Source organism: Choloepus didactylus, chromosome 17 (genome assembly GCF_015220235.1).
Source record: "Choloepus didactylus isolate mChoDid1 chromosome 17, mChoDid1.pri, whole genome shotgun sequence".
NCBI lineage: Eukaryota > Metazoa > Chordata > Mammalia > Pilosa > Megalonychidae > Choloepus > Choloepus didactylus.
This window is the reverse complement of record NC_051323.1, coordinates 6,957,682-6,974,368: the sequence shown is the minus strand read 5'-3', so window position 1 is coordinate 6,974,368 and position 16,687 is coordinate 6,957,682. Positions and strand designations below refer to the sequence as shown.

At 46.9% G+C, this 16,687-nt stretch overlaps 1 long non-coding RNA gene across 1 annotated transcript; it reads left to right on the top strand.

The window, feature by feature from the left end:
- The first annotated feature begins 161 nt into the window (after positions 1–161).
- Positions 162–13,152, top strand: LOC119512482. The gene is made up of 3 exons (XR_005212390.1): positions 162–699; positions 12,241–12,442; positions 12,894–13,152. It is a non-coding gene; the product is annotated as an uncharacterized LOC119512482 (long non-coding RNA).
- Positions 13,153–16,687: the final 3,535 nt, after the last annotated feature.

The following is a 16,687-nucleotide window of genomic DNA, read 5'->3' as shown; positions in this document are numbered from 1 at the left end:
AGGTATCTTCCTCTTTCACCCTCATTCTCTGATGAGTATACAACAGAATGCTCCAGAGGCTCCAGGATGTGGCTAATGTCACAGCTCTGGCAGTTAACGGGACCCCTGCTTGGGGATTCTTGTGTTTTACAAAATTCTCCATTTACCCAAGTAAATGAAAGCTCTTTGAGGTCCTTCAATATTTTCTTTTTTAGGGTGTAGTGGGTTCCTGAGACCCAAAGTTTGAGAACTGCTGGAATAAAAGTCTCATGAAGGCAGATTCCAGAGAAGAGAGAACATTCAGACCTTGCCTAGACACACTCGCCAAGCGCTTTGGTAATAATATTTACAAAAGTGAGACACATTCTGCTGTCACGTTAAGAGATGGACTCCGGCTTCTTACCTCTTACCGGAAGCCAGCAGCGCTCACCCAGCAGGAGAGCTGAACACTCGAGGAAGACAGAGCGCCTCTGCGCGTCCGCAGCCGGGGAACCTTGGAGACCACAATCCCAGTGGCCCAGGAATCGTTCAACCAGGAGCCCTCTATTTTGCTTTCGTCAGGAGATGAGCAGAGGTAGAGGTGGCTCCGGGGGCTGCGCAGGGCGCTCCAGCCACCCGAGGGGCCATCCTGGGATCACCCTCCCCAGCGCCAGGGGCGCACAGACATCGCGCAAAATCCAGCCTCCTCCGCGTTCAGACGAGAGGACAGAAAACTCCAGGGTAAGCAAAGTGATCAGGAAAAGGCAACCTCCGAAAGAGGTGCAACCTAGGAGTCGCGAGACCCTCCGGGTTTCCGTCCGTCTTTCTAGACCCCGGCAGGTGGCGGGGCCCTCACCTGCCAAACACTGAGGCGCGTAAAAAAGCCCGAAGCTGTCAGGTAGTGGTCACCCGGCGAAGGCGCTCCGGGGACCAGGAACACAAACTTCCCCTTCTCTGGGCCTCAGTTTCTCAGAGCCGGAAAGCAAGGGAAACAGCTTCACCTCCCAGAGGCCCCTTCTCACGCCGACATTCCGTCACCCAAGGTAAAATCAAGTAGTTGCAAGGTGCTTTTAGATTTTCTATCAGCGCAGGAGAAACCAAACGCTGGGGAAGAGAGGGCACAAGTTTCCGAGCCCTACATGCCTGCGAGGAGTCGGCAACCCTAGTGCCAGGGACACGAGCTGGCGGGACCCCGCCGGGACAGAGACACGGGGTCCCGCGCGGCGCCACCGCGGGAGAAAGGGAGCCCAGCCCCGGGGGAGACGGGGAGTGCGCGGCGCGCGCCTTCCTTGGTGCTCGCAGTTGGAGGAGGGTCAGCGGCAGCCACCAGCTGCAGGAACTCACCCTCCCGGCAGCAGCTCCGAGGCCCGCGCCGCCAAGGGAGGGAGCGAAGCCGGGAGGCAGCAGTGGCCACCCCGACCGGGCGTGCGGGCGCGTGGGCCTGGCGCGCGCGCTCCTGCCGACTTGGCTGCCCGGCGGCCACCGGGCGGAGGACGCGCAGGGCACCGGCCGGGGCGCGCGGGGCTCCAGGGGCGTCCGGGACGCTACCTACGCCCCAGCGCCTCTCGCCTGCTCACCCCGCAGTTCGCGCCGCTGTGCCTCTGGAGTGGGGCGCCCAGGCGGGCCGCAGCAGTCACGTGGGACCCCGCCGGGACCCCCCACCTACCCACCCACCCTGCCGCTCCGGCTCGCGCTCCGCCCGCGCGAACCCTGCCAGGGCCGCAAGAAGGGAAAAGTAAAATCCCAGCCCTGTCTCCTCCATCCAACCTAAAACCCGACTGGCTCCGATCCTAAAGGTGCCCTTAGGCTGCCAGTTCGGAAGCTGGCTCTTGAAGGAAAGAAGTAGACCAAAGAAACCAGTTAAAGTCTGATTCAAAAACAAGTAAGTTTTATTCATATGCAATACAATCCATCCAAAGTGTACAGTCAATGGCTTTTGGTATAATCACAGAGTTGTGAATTGATCACCACAATCAATTTGAGAATATTTTCATTGTTCCAAACAGAAAAATCACATATGGCTTATGCCACCCTATTATTGACTCTTAGCATTGGTGTGTGGCCTTTGTTACAGTTGATGAAAGAATATTAAAATATTACTATTAACTCTAGTGCACAGTTTGCATTAGGTGGATTTTTGCCATATACCACCCTATTATTAGCACCTAGTAATAGTGATGTACATTTGTTCTAGTTCGTGGAAAAACTTTCTTCTATTTGTACTATTAACCACAGTCATTGTCCCCAGCGGGGCTCACTGTGTTACACAGTCCCATGCTTTTTCTAAAGGCTATTTTTAAGGTCGATTCAATGCAACAAAGGAAATCGCAGGGACCCTCTCTGTGAAAGGCCAGAGAGTTCCTCCTCTTAGGGGACTGTTGGCGATTTAAACACCCACCTGGGGGGTGGGGACCGGGGGGCGGGGGGGGGGGGTGGTGATGTGTGAGATTTGATGAGAACATTCTGAAAAGCCCCTCATTTGGTGCACATAGTAGGTCTCCCAAATGTGGCCACTCCCTTTTGTCTCCACAGCCTCCCGAAGAGCTCTTCACGGCCTTGACCCTTCAGGAAGAAAAACAGGAAAGCAACTAACTAGCGGAGGAAGGCGCTTACCCTCACCCATCCCCTCCACCCCCCAGGGCCACACTTCACCTCCTCCCTTCAGAGCCCAGATTTGGGCCCCAACTTACCCTGAGTGAGGTTTGATGGGGCATTTTTAGCAGCAGTTAATTGCTTTAAGTTACAGCCCGCTTTGGCAATCTGATAGAAACTGTGGCCAACCTCCGGGGGAGGTCCAGGGGGTGGGGGATGTATTTGCCCACGATGGAGGCAGGGGTTTCCTGAGACCCCCGAGTCCCTTACACAGAGCTCCGGGAGAGAACTCTGGCTCTAAAGAACTTCATCTTAAAGCTTCGATTCCAGGGAAGTTTGGGCTTCGGGTGTTTTTGTGGAATGTGGAGATTGGCTCTCCGGTGTTGTCTTCCTGGGTGTTTTTGTGGAATGTGGAGATTGGCTCTCCGGTGTTGTCTTCCTCGATGAAAGGGGTCCGCAGTCATTCGTCCCCAGGCCCACCCAGAGCACACCTGTTGGGGTTTGCAGGTGCCAGCACTGCCACCTACTGGTAAAGAACGTTCTCCTCTGGCTGGGAGACAAACGTCAGCTTTTATCTCCTACCCTTTCTCCCACTCCAAATGAATTATCCACCACACAGCTGTGCAGAGAAGGAAGGGGAGGAAGGAGGAATAATAGGTCACAAAATGTAACTGAGTTTCTTAATTTTCTCTTGTATTTCTCTTTTCTATTCAGTTTATTTCTGAGCTTTATTATTTCCTTCTTTTACTTTGGGTTTACTTTGCTCTTCTTTTTCTAGCTTTGTAAGGTGGACTCTTAGGTCATAGATTTTCCAATCCCCTTCTTTTCCAAAATAAGCATTGAAAGCTATAAATTTCCCTCTAGGCACTGCTTTAGCAGCATTACACAAATTTTGAACAGTTGTATTTTCATTATCACTCGTTGAGAATGTTTTCTAATTTCCTGGTGATTTTTTTCCTTGACCCATGGATGATTTAGAAGGATATTGCTTAATTTCCAAATTCTGGAGTGACCCTGGACATTTTCTACTTACTGATTTTTAATCTAATTCCATTGTAGTCAGAGGATATACTCTGCATGATTTCAGTCATTTCAAATTTACTGAGATTTGTTTTGTGGCCCAGCACATAGGCTGCATTTGGCATTTCTAATGGATGGATAACTCTGTATGGCTCTGACATTTTTAGATGGGGCTTCCCGCCTTAGCCAGACCCATCCTTAAGTAAGATTTATTCTGTAAGGCCCCTAGTGTCCAAGCGTTTAGCAGAATCACATCTTCTCGGAACTCAGTGCCTCCCACAGACATTCCTGAGTCTGACCTTGACCTGGTGTCAGGCAGGCTGCAGGCCTGATCCTCCCCCATCTTTCAAAGCTGTCTAGGCCAAGGCCTTCCTGGGTTCCCCTTCCAGGTGAGGCAGCAGATCCTAAATGTGCCCGTACAGATAGAGAATTTTGTACCTAGTTCAGCTCCCTAACTTGAATGTTGTTACTGGACCATCCCTCTTGCATCTCACTGCAAGAGACCTGAATGCTTCTGGACTTTCCCCTACCCCTTTGCTGTCTGTCCTGCATTCACAGTTGATACCCCTGGCCACCCTCCTTATGTCCACCTACTCTTACGTACTTCCTTTGTCCCCTCCTTCTGGGTGCTTAGATTTATCTAAACCTATGAGGCCTGTCCTCTCATAGCTGTTACGTGAGGACATTACACTTTGGAGAAGCCTGTGCTCTTTCCCAAAACTTAGATTTGCCTCAAAAACAAAGATTTCAGGGTACGCAGGGGATTTGCCATGGCTTCAGCCACACTTGTGCATTTTCTCCCATGCCTCTCCCTGCCTCGCTTCCCCTCCACAGCCTTCTGAGTCCTGAAACACGTGACACACTCTGCAAATTTCCCAAGGTGTGTGGGGTGAGCCCCCTGATCCCTGGCTCCTGGTATTTGCAGTTTTGCTTCAGACCCACCTCTTGAGAATGAACAGGACCTTCAGTCTGCTTCTAATGGGAGGCGGCAAGATGATCGGATAGAGATGATTACTTGTGGTGGTGGCTAAGAGGTAGCGCCCCCCCCCCCCCAGTCTCCTCTCTCCACTGTTGTCTTTGAAGAAGCAAGTGGCCCCAGCAATGGGGAAAAGAAATCTGTTGGCAACCTGAGTGCGCTCAGAAGCCACCTCCTAAGCAGAGGACCCAGTTAAGCTGTGTCCACACATCTGATGCATAGAAACTGTGAGATAATAAATGTGTGCTATTATAAGCCATTGAGTTTGTGGTAAGTTGTTATAATATCACAAAAGGCAACTAATGCTCCAGGTGGAGCTGGGTGCCAAGCACATTCCCAGGGGTTCCAATACAGCCCCCAACCATCCGTGCATGAACTCGGGGGGAGCAGCTGAAGATCTACGTCTTCGAGCTGTGGAAACACCTACTTCCTCCACTGCCAGGTCTGAGGCTCCGTGCCAAAGCACTGGAGCCCAGTTCTCAGTAGCCCAGAGAATGTGAACTAGTTATTCTGCTGATAAAGGCCAAGTGATAAAAGGCAATGGTGACGGTACGATAAAACTCCCAGAAGATAATGTAGGGAAACATCTTCAAGACCTTGTATTAGGCAGCCACTTCCTTGACTTGATACCCAAAGCACAAGCAACAAAAGAAAAAATAGATAAATGGGAACTCCTCAAGCTTAGAAGTTTCTGTACCTCAAAGGAATTTGTCAAAAAGGTAAAGAGGCAGCCAACTCAATGGGAAAAAGTTTTTGGAAACCATGTATCTGACAAAAGACTGATATCTTGCATATATAAAGAAATCCTACAACTCAATGACGATAGTACAGACAGGCCAATTATAAAATGGGCAAAAGATATGAAAAGACAGTTCTCTGAAGAGGAAATACAAATGGCCAAGAAACACATGAAAAAATGTTCAGCTTCACTAGCTATTAGAGAGATGCAAATTAAGACCACAATGAGATACCATCTAACACCAATTAGAATGGCTGCCATTAAACAAACAGGAAACTACAAATGCTGGAGGGGATGTGGAGAAATTGGAACTCTTATTCATTGTTGGTGGGACTGTATAATGGTTCAGCCACTCTGGAAGTCAGTCTGGCAGTTCCTTAGAAAACTAGATCTAGAGATACCCTTCGATCCAGCGATTGCACTTCTCAGTATATACCTGGAAGATCGGAGAGCAGTGACACGAACAGATTTCTGCACGCCAATATTCATAGCAGCATTATTCACAATTGCCAAGAGATGGAAACAACCCAAATGTCCTTCAACAGATGAGTGGATAAATAAAATGTGGTATATACACACAATGGAATACTACGCAGCTGTAAGAAGGAATGATGTCATGAAACATATGACAACATGGATGAACCTTGAAGACATAATGCTGAGTGAAATAAGCCAGGCACAAAAAGAGAAATATTATATGCTACCACTAATGTGAACATTGAAAAATGTAAAACAAATGGTTTATAATGTAGAATGTAGGGGAACTAGTGATAGAGAGCAATTAAGGAAGGGAGAACGATAATCCAATAAGAACAGATAAGCTATCAAGGGTAAGTTTAACGTTCTGGGGATGCCCAGGAATGACTATGGTCTGTTAATTTCTGATGGGTATAGTAGGAACAAGTTCACAGAAATGTTGCTATATTGTTATTTTTTTGGGATAGAGTAGGAACATGTTGGAAATAAAGTAGTTATCTTAGGTTAGTTGTCTTTTTCTTACTCCCTCGTTATGGTTCGTTTGAATTGTTTTTTTATTGAATGTTTTTTAAAATTTTTTTTTTGATACAGTTGATTTTTAAAAAAAAAGAATTAGGTGAGGTAAGATGGCAGCATAGAGAGGAGTGGAAGCTAAGTAGTCCCCCTGGAACAACTACAAAAAACCAGAAACAACTAGTAAATAATCCAGAATAACTGTGGGGGGACAAACGAGACCATCCACTCATCATACACCAACCTGAATTGGGAGGAATGCCCAAGAACACAGCATAAAATCTGTAAGTAAAACCTGTGGATCCAAGTCATGAGACCCCCTCCCCCATAGCCCGAGCTGCGGAGCCGCGTGGTGCCAGAGAGAAGCTCTCTCCCAGCAAGCGAATACAGCTCAGCGGAGCTCCAACTGGGGTTTTAAGTAGCGAGTGTGAACTGCTCACTACAGGTACGCAGCCCCAAAAAACAGACAGAGGCTTTGGGTGACGACTGACCTGGGAGAGCCGGAGGGTCACCTTGGACTGGGTCTGAAGGGGACTATCTGTTTCTTTTTTGGCTCAGTGGAGAAAGCCCCAGTCATTTTCAGTTTCCAGGGCTGTGACTCTGGGAAGGGTGGAGACAGCACAAGCAGAGAGCAGACCATTGAAATGCTAATAACCTCCACCTGGGGGGGGGTCTGTCTTCTCTAGGAGGAAAGGGGTGGGGCCCTCTCCATTCAGAACCAGACCCCAGAGCCTGGGGGAACACGGCCATACCTCCTCATACCAGTCAAGAATTATAGGCTAACAGGCGTCACCTGCTGGGCAGAAAAGCACAGTGACCCGAGGCATCAAAGGGTGAAGCAATTTTCTAAGACACACCTGCAGGGAACCAGATACTGAATATTTCTTCCCTCTGGGACCTGAGCCTGTTCTGGTCTGGGAAAACCTGATTTGGATAACCAAGGAAACTATGCCTAGACAACAGAAAATTACAACCTACACTAAGAAAAACAAAGTTATGGCCCAGTCAAAGGAACAAACGTACACTTCAACTGAGATACAGGCATTTAAACAACTAATGCTAAATCAATTCAAAAAGTTTAGAGAAGATATTGCAAAAGAGATAGAGGCTATAAAGGAAGCACTGGACATGTATACGGCAGAAATCAAAAGTTCAAAAAAACAGCTAGTAGAATCTATGGAAATGAAAGGCACGACACAAGAGATGAAAGACACAATGGAAACATACAACAGCAGATCTCAAGAGGAAGAAGAAAATATTCAGGAACTGGAGAACAAAACACCTGAAAGCCTACATGCAAAGGAGCAGATGGAGAAAAGAATGAAAAAATATGAGCAACGTCTCCGGAAACTCAAGGATGAAACAAAGTACAATAATGTACGTATCATTGGTGTCCCAGAAGGAGAAGAGAAGGGAAAGGGGGCAGAAGCAATAATAGAGGAAATAATTAATGAAAATTTCCCATCTCTTATGAAACACATAAAATTACAGATCCAAGATGCGCAGCGTACTCCAAACAGAAGAGATATGAATAGGCCTATACCAAGACACTTAATAATCAGATTATCAAATGTCAAAGAAAAAGAGAGAATCCTGAAAGCAGCAAGAGAAAAGCGATCCATTATATACAAAGGAAGCTTAATAAGACTATGTGTGGATCTCTCAGCAGAAACCATGGAGGCAAGAAGGAAGTGGTGTGATATATTTAAGATACTGAAAGAGAAAAACTGCCAACCAAGAATCCTATATCCAGCAAAGCTATTCTTCAAATATGAGGGAGAGCTCAAAATATTTTCTGACAAACAGACAATGAGAGACTTTGTGAACAAGACACCTGCCCTACAGGAAATACTAAAGGGAGCACTTCAGGGTGATAGAAGACAGGAGTGCGTGGTTTGGAACACGATTTTGGGAGATGGTAGCACAACAATCAAGACATCAGAAGAATGTACTTGGGGTGCCACTGTCAGCAGGAGACAACAGTCAAGCACACAATGACACAGGATGAAGATGACAGATGACAGTAACTGAGTCACTCTGTCACATAATGGATGAAAGGAGACCCTCACCCTGAGCTCGAGAAGCCTCTATTTAGATCTTCCTTCATTTCTCATCGTACCTGCCCACTGAAGATGTAATCCAGGATCTCTCTCATAACCATTACCGATATCCCTTCAAGTTCAATCTTATAAGTTGATCCATCATCTTTTGGAGGATTATAGTTTAACTTTGTCCTAAGAAAGGGAAAAAAATGCAAAATTTCTATGAAACAGAAATAGCTACAGATATTTATGCACTAAATATTCTAAAGTATGATACTTAAATGAATGCCCACCTAGAAATTTCAGTTTGTCAATTTTAGATCAACGTATTTTTAATAATTTTCAACTGTAAAACATTTGTTCCAGGATTTAGAATACTACTTCTCAAAAAAACAAACAACCAAAAAACTAAGATCCACATGACTTGAATCTCCATTTCACTTTGGAAATCCCATCCCCTTTAGGTGTATTTTTTTCTTCATATTTGCTTATCTTTGATAATATAATTTGCTTATTTTTGATAATATAATAAGGACCCCACAAACTTACCAAACAAAACAAAAAGCTAGGACCTGAAAACAACCTGCTTCTAATCAAATGGTGCTCCCCACCAACCCATTCCTCTGCTTCCCTTCATCTGAGGGAACCAATATCCTAAACCCTGTGTTTGGTTTAGCTTGCTTTTTTTATTATTGTACCCACTGTTCCTGTTTGGTAATGCTGCCATTTTGCAAAACACCAGATATGGATTGGCCTTTATAAAGGGGGTTTATTTGGTTACAAAGCTACAGTCTGAAGGCCATGAAAATGTCCAAATTAAAGCATCAACACAAGTATACCTTCACGGAAGGAAGGCCAATGGCATCCAGAAAACCTGTTAGCTAGGGAAGGTACGTGGCTGGCTTCTGCTGGTCCCGGGTTTTGTCCAGCTCCTCTCTCAGCTCCTGTGCATTCTTCAAAATGTTGCTTTCGGGGCTTCTCAGGAGCAAACTCTGGTCTAGCATAAGTCTGCTTTCAATGGCCAACTTCAAAATGTCTCTCTAAGCTGCTCTCCAAAATGTCACTCTCAGTTGCTCTAAGGTCCCTCTGTTTGTGAGCTCTTTTTATAGGACTCCAGTGAACTAATCAAGACCCACCCTGAATGGGCAGAGCCACATTCCCATGGAAACATTCAATCAAGAGGTCACACCCTAATCAGTGATGTCACTCACAGTTGGGTGGGTCACATCTCCATGGAAACAATCAGAAGGTTCCAACCTAATCATCACTAATATGTCTGCCCCCACAAGACTGCATTAAAGAACATGGCTTTTTCTGGGGGACATAATATATCCAAACTGGTACACCCATGAATATTTTTTATTTTGTTTTCAATTTTATAAAAAAGTATTTCTTTCATGCTGTATGCAATCTTTTGGGGCTAACTCTTTTTCATTAAATATTATCTTGCTAAGGGTCAAAAAAAAAAAAAAGAATTAAAAAAAATGAAAACAACATGCTGAGCCCCCTTGAGGAGCTGGTGGAGAATGCAGGGGTGTTGAGCTTCCCCACCTCGATGGTTGCTAATGTGCTCACAGACGTAGGGGACTGGTGGTTTGACGGGCTGAGCCCTCGGTCACGGGACTTGCCCTTGGGAAGACGGTTGCTGCAAAGGAGAGGCTAGGCCTCCCTGTATTTGTGCCTAAGAGCCTCCTCCCGAATGCCTCTTTGTTGCTCAGATGTGGCCCTCTCTCTCTGGCTAAGCCAACTTGAAAGGTGAAATCACTGCCCTCCCCCCTACGTGGGATCAGACACCCAGGGGAGTGAATCTCCCTGGCAACGTGGAATATGACTCCCGGGGAGGAATGTAGACCCGGCATCGTGGGACGGAGAACATCTTCTTGACCAAAAGGGGGATGTGAAAGGAAATGAAATAAGCTTGAGTGGCAGAGAGATTCCAAAAGGAGCCGAGAGGTCACTCTGGTGGGCACTCTTACGCACACTTTAGACAACCCTTTTTAGGTTCTAAAGAATTGGGGTAGCTGGTGGTGGATACCTGAAACTATCAAACTACAACCCAGAACCCATGAATCTCGAAGACAATTGTATAAAAATGTAGCTTATGAGGGGTGACAATGGGATTGGGAAAGCCATAAGGACCACACTCCACTTTGTCTAGTTTATGGATGGATGAGTAGAAAAATAGGGGAAGGAAACAAACAAACAAACAGACAAAGGTACCCAGTGTTCTTTTTTACTTCAATTGCTCTTTTTCACTGTAATTATTATTCTTGTTATTTTTGTGTGTGTGGTAATGAAGGTGTCAGGGATTGATTTAGGTGATGAATGTACAACTATGTAATGGTACTGTGAACAATAGAATGTACGATTTGTTTTGTATGACTGCGTGGTATGTGAATATATCTCAATAAAATGAATTTTTTAAAAAAATTAATGTGTCCCTGTACACAACAAAAAAGAAAAAAAAAATACAGTAATTCAGAACTAGAAGTAAATACCTGAAACAACCAAACTCCAACCCAGTAGCCTTGACTTTTGAAGATGATTGTATAACAATGTAGATTACAAGGGTGACAGTGCAATTATGAAAACCTTGTGGCTCGCACTCCCTTTACCCAGTGTATGGATGGATGAGTAGATAAATGGGGACAAAAACTAAATGAAAAATAGGGAGGGATGGGGGGGTGATTTGGGTGTTCTTTTTTATTTTTATTTTTTATTCTGATTCTGATTCTTTCTGGTGTAAGGAAAACATTGAAAAATAGATTGGGGTGATGAATGCACAACTACATGACGGTCCTGTGAACAGGTGATTGTACACCATGGATGATTGTATGGTATGTGAATATATCTCAATAAAACTGAATTAAAAAAAAAAAAGGCAACAGTGGCAGTCCTAAAGGTGCCCCTCTCTGGTCTACTTCTGCTTGCAGCTCGGGTCCCCTGGCTCCCTCGCATTTGGGGAGCCCTTCCCTGTTCCCTCCAGCCAGCTGGCCAGAGCCTACCCACCCTGTCCCAGGTCTGAGTCCCCAGTTGCTCCCCACGCCTGGCATCCAATTCCCCGGATAGAGCAGCTGAGGCTCTGAGGCTCCCACCACCCTCCTGGGGACACTCCCCTGTGCTTCCCCCTTGATCAGAGCCCTTGTTCAGATCCTGCCTTCCTGGGAGAGGACCGGAGATCTGCCTCGCTCCCTCAGCCACCCAGTGTAAGCATCTGAGTTTCTAAGTTGGAAAGGGCGGTGAGTATCCCAAAGCTGTATTTGCTTAGCAAGCACATCATTGGCACCTAAATAGTGAGAAAAAGAAAACATCCCCTGATGGCTGGGAGCTGGCCCCAGTGCTCTCCTGTTGGACATAAATGATGTCACAGAACACCAACATCACACACGGCTCCTCCGTGACCACGGTGGATGACAGCACAAACAAGACCACCCCGTAATCATGTCCAAACACAGAAAAACATCAACATTATCCAAAACACAGACATGGCCAAACATGCCTCTCCCCTGGCTAATGTGTGACTGCTCATTATCTACCAATTTCAGCTTTAGCCTCAGTTCATTTCCCCTACCTTATAGATAAGATTTATTAAGACAGCCACTCGTAGAATTGCCCCCATTTCCGGAGAGCACCCCATCCAGAGCAAAGCACCACTTCCTGCACCCTCCAATGTCATCTAACAACACAAGCTCAAATCCTATCGAAAAGGCCTCTTAACACCCTCTGAGTCAGGGTTATTCAGGAAAACAGAGCCAAAAGGAGATATATATATATATATAATAAGAATTATTATAGGAGTTGGCTCACACAGAAGTAGAGATGGAAATTCTGCCTTTTGACTGTTGAAATCATCACTTCTCCCTTTAAGGCCTTCAACTGATGAGACTTCTGTCATCTCTGAAAGCCATCTCTGTTGATTGTAGATGCAGTCAGCCACAGATGAAATCAACTTGACGATTTAAGTCCACGAAATGTCCTCACAGCAACAGTAAGACCACGGCTTGCTTGATCAAACAGCTGGATGCCATCACCTGGCCAAGACGACACATGAGCTTATCCAACACACCCAAGGGACGTATTCCTCCTCATTCCAAAGCACAGTAAATCCAACTAATTCAACTACAGGTGTGTTTCCAGTGGCTTTTGGCTGAAGGGCATTAGTAGTTGTCTGTCTACTTGGGGTGACTTTGAACGGCCCCCCAAGCCATCCCTTGTGTTTCCAGAGGTCTGACATGAGGCCTCCCCCTGTGAGGGGGAAGGTGTCCCCAGTGCTGGCACGTGTCCATTCTGCTCCCCTCCCCCTCCTCTCCTGCCCCTTCCTCCCCGCACACCACCTGGCTGACACAGTGCTGAGGAGAGCCGGAAGTTGCTCCTAAAAGTGTCGGTGCTTTCAAGAACAATTCCTGACAGAAAGGGCCTCCTAGTATATCAAGATGAACTGAGGTCTCCCAAGACTGCACTCAACAAACAATGGATGGTCCCTGCAGGTTTTGGGCTTTCCCTGTGGAAATATAAGCAAGTATGGGGGGAAAGAACTAAGTGGCTGGACTTCAGAGGGATTTTTTTTTTTTTTCAGAGAGGGAAGGAAGACTCTGGAGACAGATTAGAGATGACAACGGAGGAGAAAGAGAGCAGAGATATTGTCCAGAGAATTTTGATTTCGGTTTACTGTTCATGTGTAATGAAAATTTCCCCAAGAAATTTTCAGCAAAATTTCCGTCACACACCAATCTTCTGGAGGTGGGTTTTGAGGGTTCTGACCGTGTGATATCTGGTCTCCAGGTGGGCACGGAAGGAGAGAAGGCTTCCGAAGGGGGCCTGGCCTCCCACGAGTGGCAGTGGTCTAAATGTGTAGTTTTTACTGTGAATGGAAAATAAATGAAACTACAAGTATTTTTAAAAGGTGACCTGAACGATCCAGGAGCTTTGCTGAGTACAGCACAGGCTGCTGAGTGTTCTCCAGAAGGTTTTAAAAACACTAGCTTGCCACCCAATGTAGATTTGGTCCCGAATCCCTTTAAGAAATTGCTTCATTCATTTATTCAACACATTTTTATTAAATACCTGAGCATTTCAGTGCCAAGTGGTGGGTTTACAATGATAACTAGGACCCAGATGACCCCTGGTCCCCAAGCTTTCTATCCAGTGCTATCTCCACCAAGAATCACCTGGGGGAGTTTTTAAAACTACCAGAGCCCAGGCCCCACTCCTGGTTAGTTAATTCAGGATCTCCAGAATCCTGTGTTCCCAGCATCAGTTTTTTTCAGAGCTGCCCTGTGGATGCTGACATGCTGCCAGGATCAGGAGACAGAAAGAGGGGAAATTAAAGATGACAGAATGAATGTGACGAGGGAACATGACAGTGCATAACAACCTCCCATACCCAAGCCTTAGAGGGTCAGGGGAAATTTACACCAAGGAATAATGTCCAAATGGACACCTGACATTCGAGTAGGAGTTGGCCGGGAGAACAGTGTTCTGACGAGGGAGAACGGCACAAGCAAAGGCCACGAGGCATGAGAGAGAGTTGTCTGTGTTCAGGGAACCCCGTCTGCTGGGCGCCTAGACCAAGGCTGGTGGCAGTGAGAGGGGAGCAGACAGGCTGGGGCCTGAGGGTGGAGGCCCCCGGAGCTGGGCTGAGGAGTTTAGCCCTCATCCTGGAGGCACTGCTCAGCCATCAAAGTGTTTGCAGCAGAGGACTTGCATAATCAGATGTATGCGTGGAAGGGTCGCAGGGGCTCAGCATGGAGGGGAAATTGGAGGAGGTAAGAGGAAGCACCCAGACCAGTGAGGAGACATGAGGGGAACCCTGGCCAGGTTTTCTCAGGGGATGAGAGAATGAAGTGACGATCAGGAAGTAGAATAGGCTGTACTTGGTGGTTGGTTGGTGGTGGCGGTTGGGAAACCAGGAACTTCCCTGGACTGGTGATCAGAAGGGGTCCCCCCAGACCACACCCTCCAGCCTAGAGTGGAGATACCCTCACTCCTTAGCTGTGGTGGTAAGCAGGAAGTGACACCCACAAGACGCCCCCTCCCCCCTCATTTCCTAAGGACTTCAAGGACCCTTCATGCAACAAGAGCAGGGGGGGACAGGGAGCCTGACCCTCATTTCCTCCTTGCGTGGGGACTCCAGCTTCTTCTAGATCCCCTGAAACTCCTTCACCCAGCGCTCCACCTGGAGTCCCTCGGACCCACCCCCTCCCTGCTCTAGCCCTGGAGACCCTCTGCTATCCTGAGTGACATTGCCTAGGGCACTTGCCCTCTGGCCCAAGCAAACCGTGAGCAGGATTCCAGTCTCAAGGAGACAGCTGGAGTCCTATCTTGTCTCTGCCACTTTCTAGCTACGTGATCTTGGGCAAGTCACATACTCGCTCTCAACTTCTGCTTCTTCATCTACAAAATGGGAAGGATGACACCTGTCTTGCAGTGATATTGTAAAGATTAGAAATAATACAATGAGCCCAGCTAAATATAAAATGACAACGAGTTAACATCCTTAATACAGAATGCTCCTAATTTAATAAAAATTAAAAAGAAATAATAGTAAACTCTATCAGCCTAGTTGGAAAATCTGTGAAGATCATAAAGAGGCAAAAGGAAGGAAGGAGAGGAGGAATAATCAATAGACAAATGAAAAGCTACTCACTGGTTAATCAAGTAAAAACAAATTAAAACAACCAGGTGCTATTTTCACTTCTCAAATTGGCAAAAATAAAAAGCATGGTGATGTCCAGTAGGAACGTGAAGGCTTTTTGTAAGGTAAGTCAGCACCATTTTAAACATGCGTACAGTTTGACCTTAAAATTCCACCCTAGGATTCTGTCCTAAGGAAATACTGACGTGCAAGAACCAGCACACACACGCAGAGACCACAGCTGGGGAATCACAGAGCTGGGTCTGGCCATTTGAAAGAATGTTCTGGAAGCACACACATCAAACAGGTGACTTCTCCTCTGGGAAGGGAGAGGAATTAGTGCCGAAAGGGGATGGGGGAGGGAAGGAAAGAACTCTTTATGCTTCTGTACCGCTGTTTTTAGGGGTGTGTGTGTGTTTTAATAATGAGCACATCTTTTATTTTTTTTAATGTAATGGTTTTTTTTAAGGGACTGTTTCTTGAGCACACGCTATGTGACTATCCATTTGGGAGCGTGCCTTCCGTTTCAAAACCCATCCTTCTGTGCATTCTTCCTCTGGCTCCCTGACCCTCTCCAACCTGGCCCAATTGCCATTTTTCATTGTCATAAATCCCAGTAAAGGGGACAATGCAGTGAGTAGAATCGATGCTGGAGGAAACACAGGGACCATCGTTATTTTTACTCCCACGCCCACTCGTGTGTCAGGGGCAATGGCTCTGCGTGGCTTGTCCTTTCCCAGATGCGATGTGCTGCCAGCACCCCCTCGGCCTCCAGCCACCGGATCCCTGGCTGGCTGGCTGCTGAGACCCCCATCTGGCCCCTGAGACCCCGCCAGCCTTTGGAATGCCACCCCGGCATCTGGCGGTTGATAATCTTACGATGAGTGAGGCCTCTTCGTTCCTGCTTCTTTCATTCCATGTGAGAGGGCAGTTGTTTCTTGGACAGCAGGTCCTTTATGTCACGTGAATGGACATCACTGTGAGGCCTGGTTTCACAGACTGATGTTAGTAGCCTTAGCTGAGGGAGAATGTCCACCAGGACCCCCTCCCTAAAAGCCGCCCTGGCCCCCACTGGGCTCAGAGATCTGCTTTCCTTCTTTCCCTGGCTCCCAGGGACTTCCCTGCAGGCCCAGAATCCCAGCCTGAGAAGTGACTTCTCTCCAAGTGTGGGTGGACATGCTTCCTACAAAGAAAAATATGTGTTATGGCCTCCCAGAAAGAAAATGATATAAGTAATTTCAGTAAAATCAATACAAGTAATTTCTTTTTTCTGATTGGTCCTGTACACATATGTATAGAGATTTGGGGGGGGTTTTAATATACCTTGAGCTTCATATTTTTCCATGGAGGAAATGTCACAGACCTCCCGGCCACTCAGCAGCCCTAATGGGAGCCACTCTGCCCACAGCCCTTGCTCAGGGGAGCTCAGCTCAGTGAGGGCATTTATTTGCCCAAAGCTGTCTATCTAGTAGGGGTTAGATTCAAACCCAAACAATCTAATATCAGAATCCAAACTGTCACCCACCTCCCTCTACGGCCTCTTATTACCAGCTAACATTTTCTTTAAGGAGAGGGGCTTGGAGCTCCCGGGGCCGCTGGCAGCAGCTGAGTTCCAGGCCCCAGTCTGTCTTACCCTAAATCCTTTTGGCTGACACATGAGGTGCTTGCCCCAGCTCCCCCTTTAAGGGAGGCCTTGTTGCCCCAGCTCTAGGACTGGGGGTGCTATCCCCCAACAA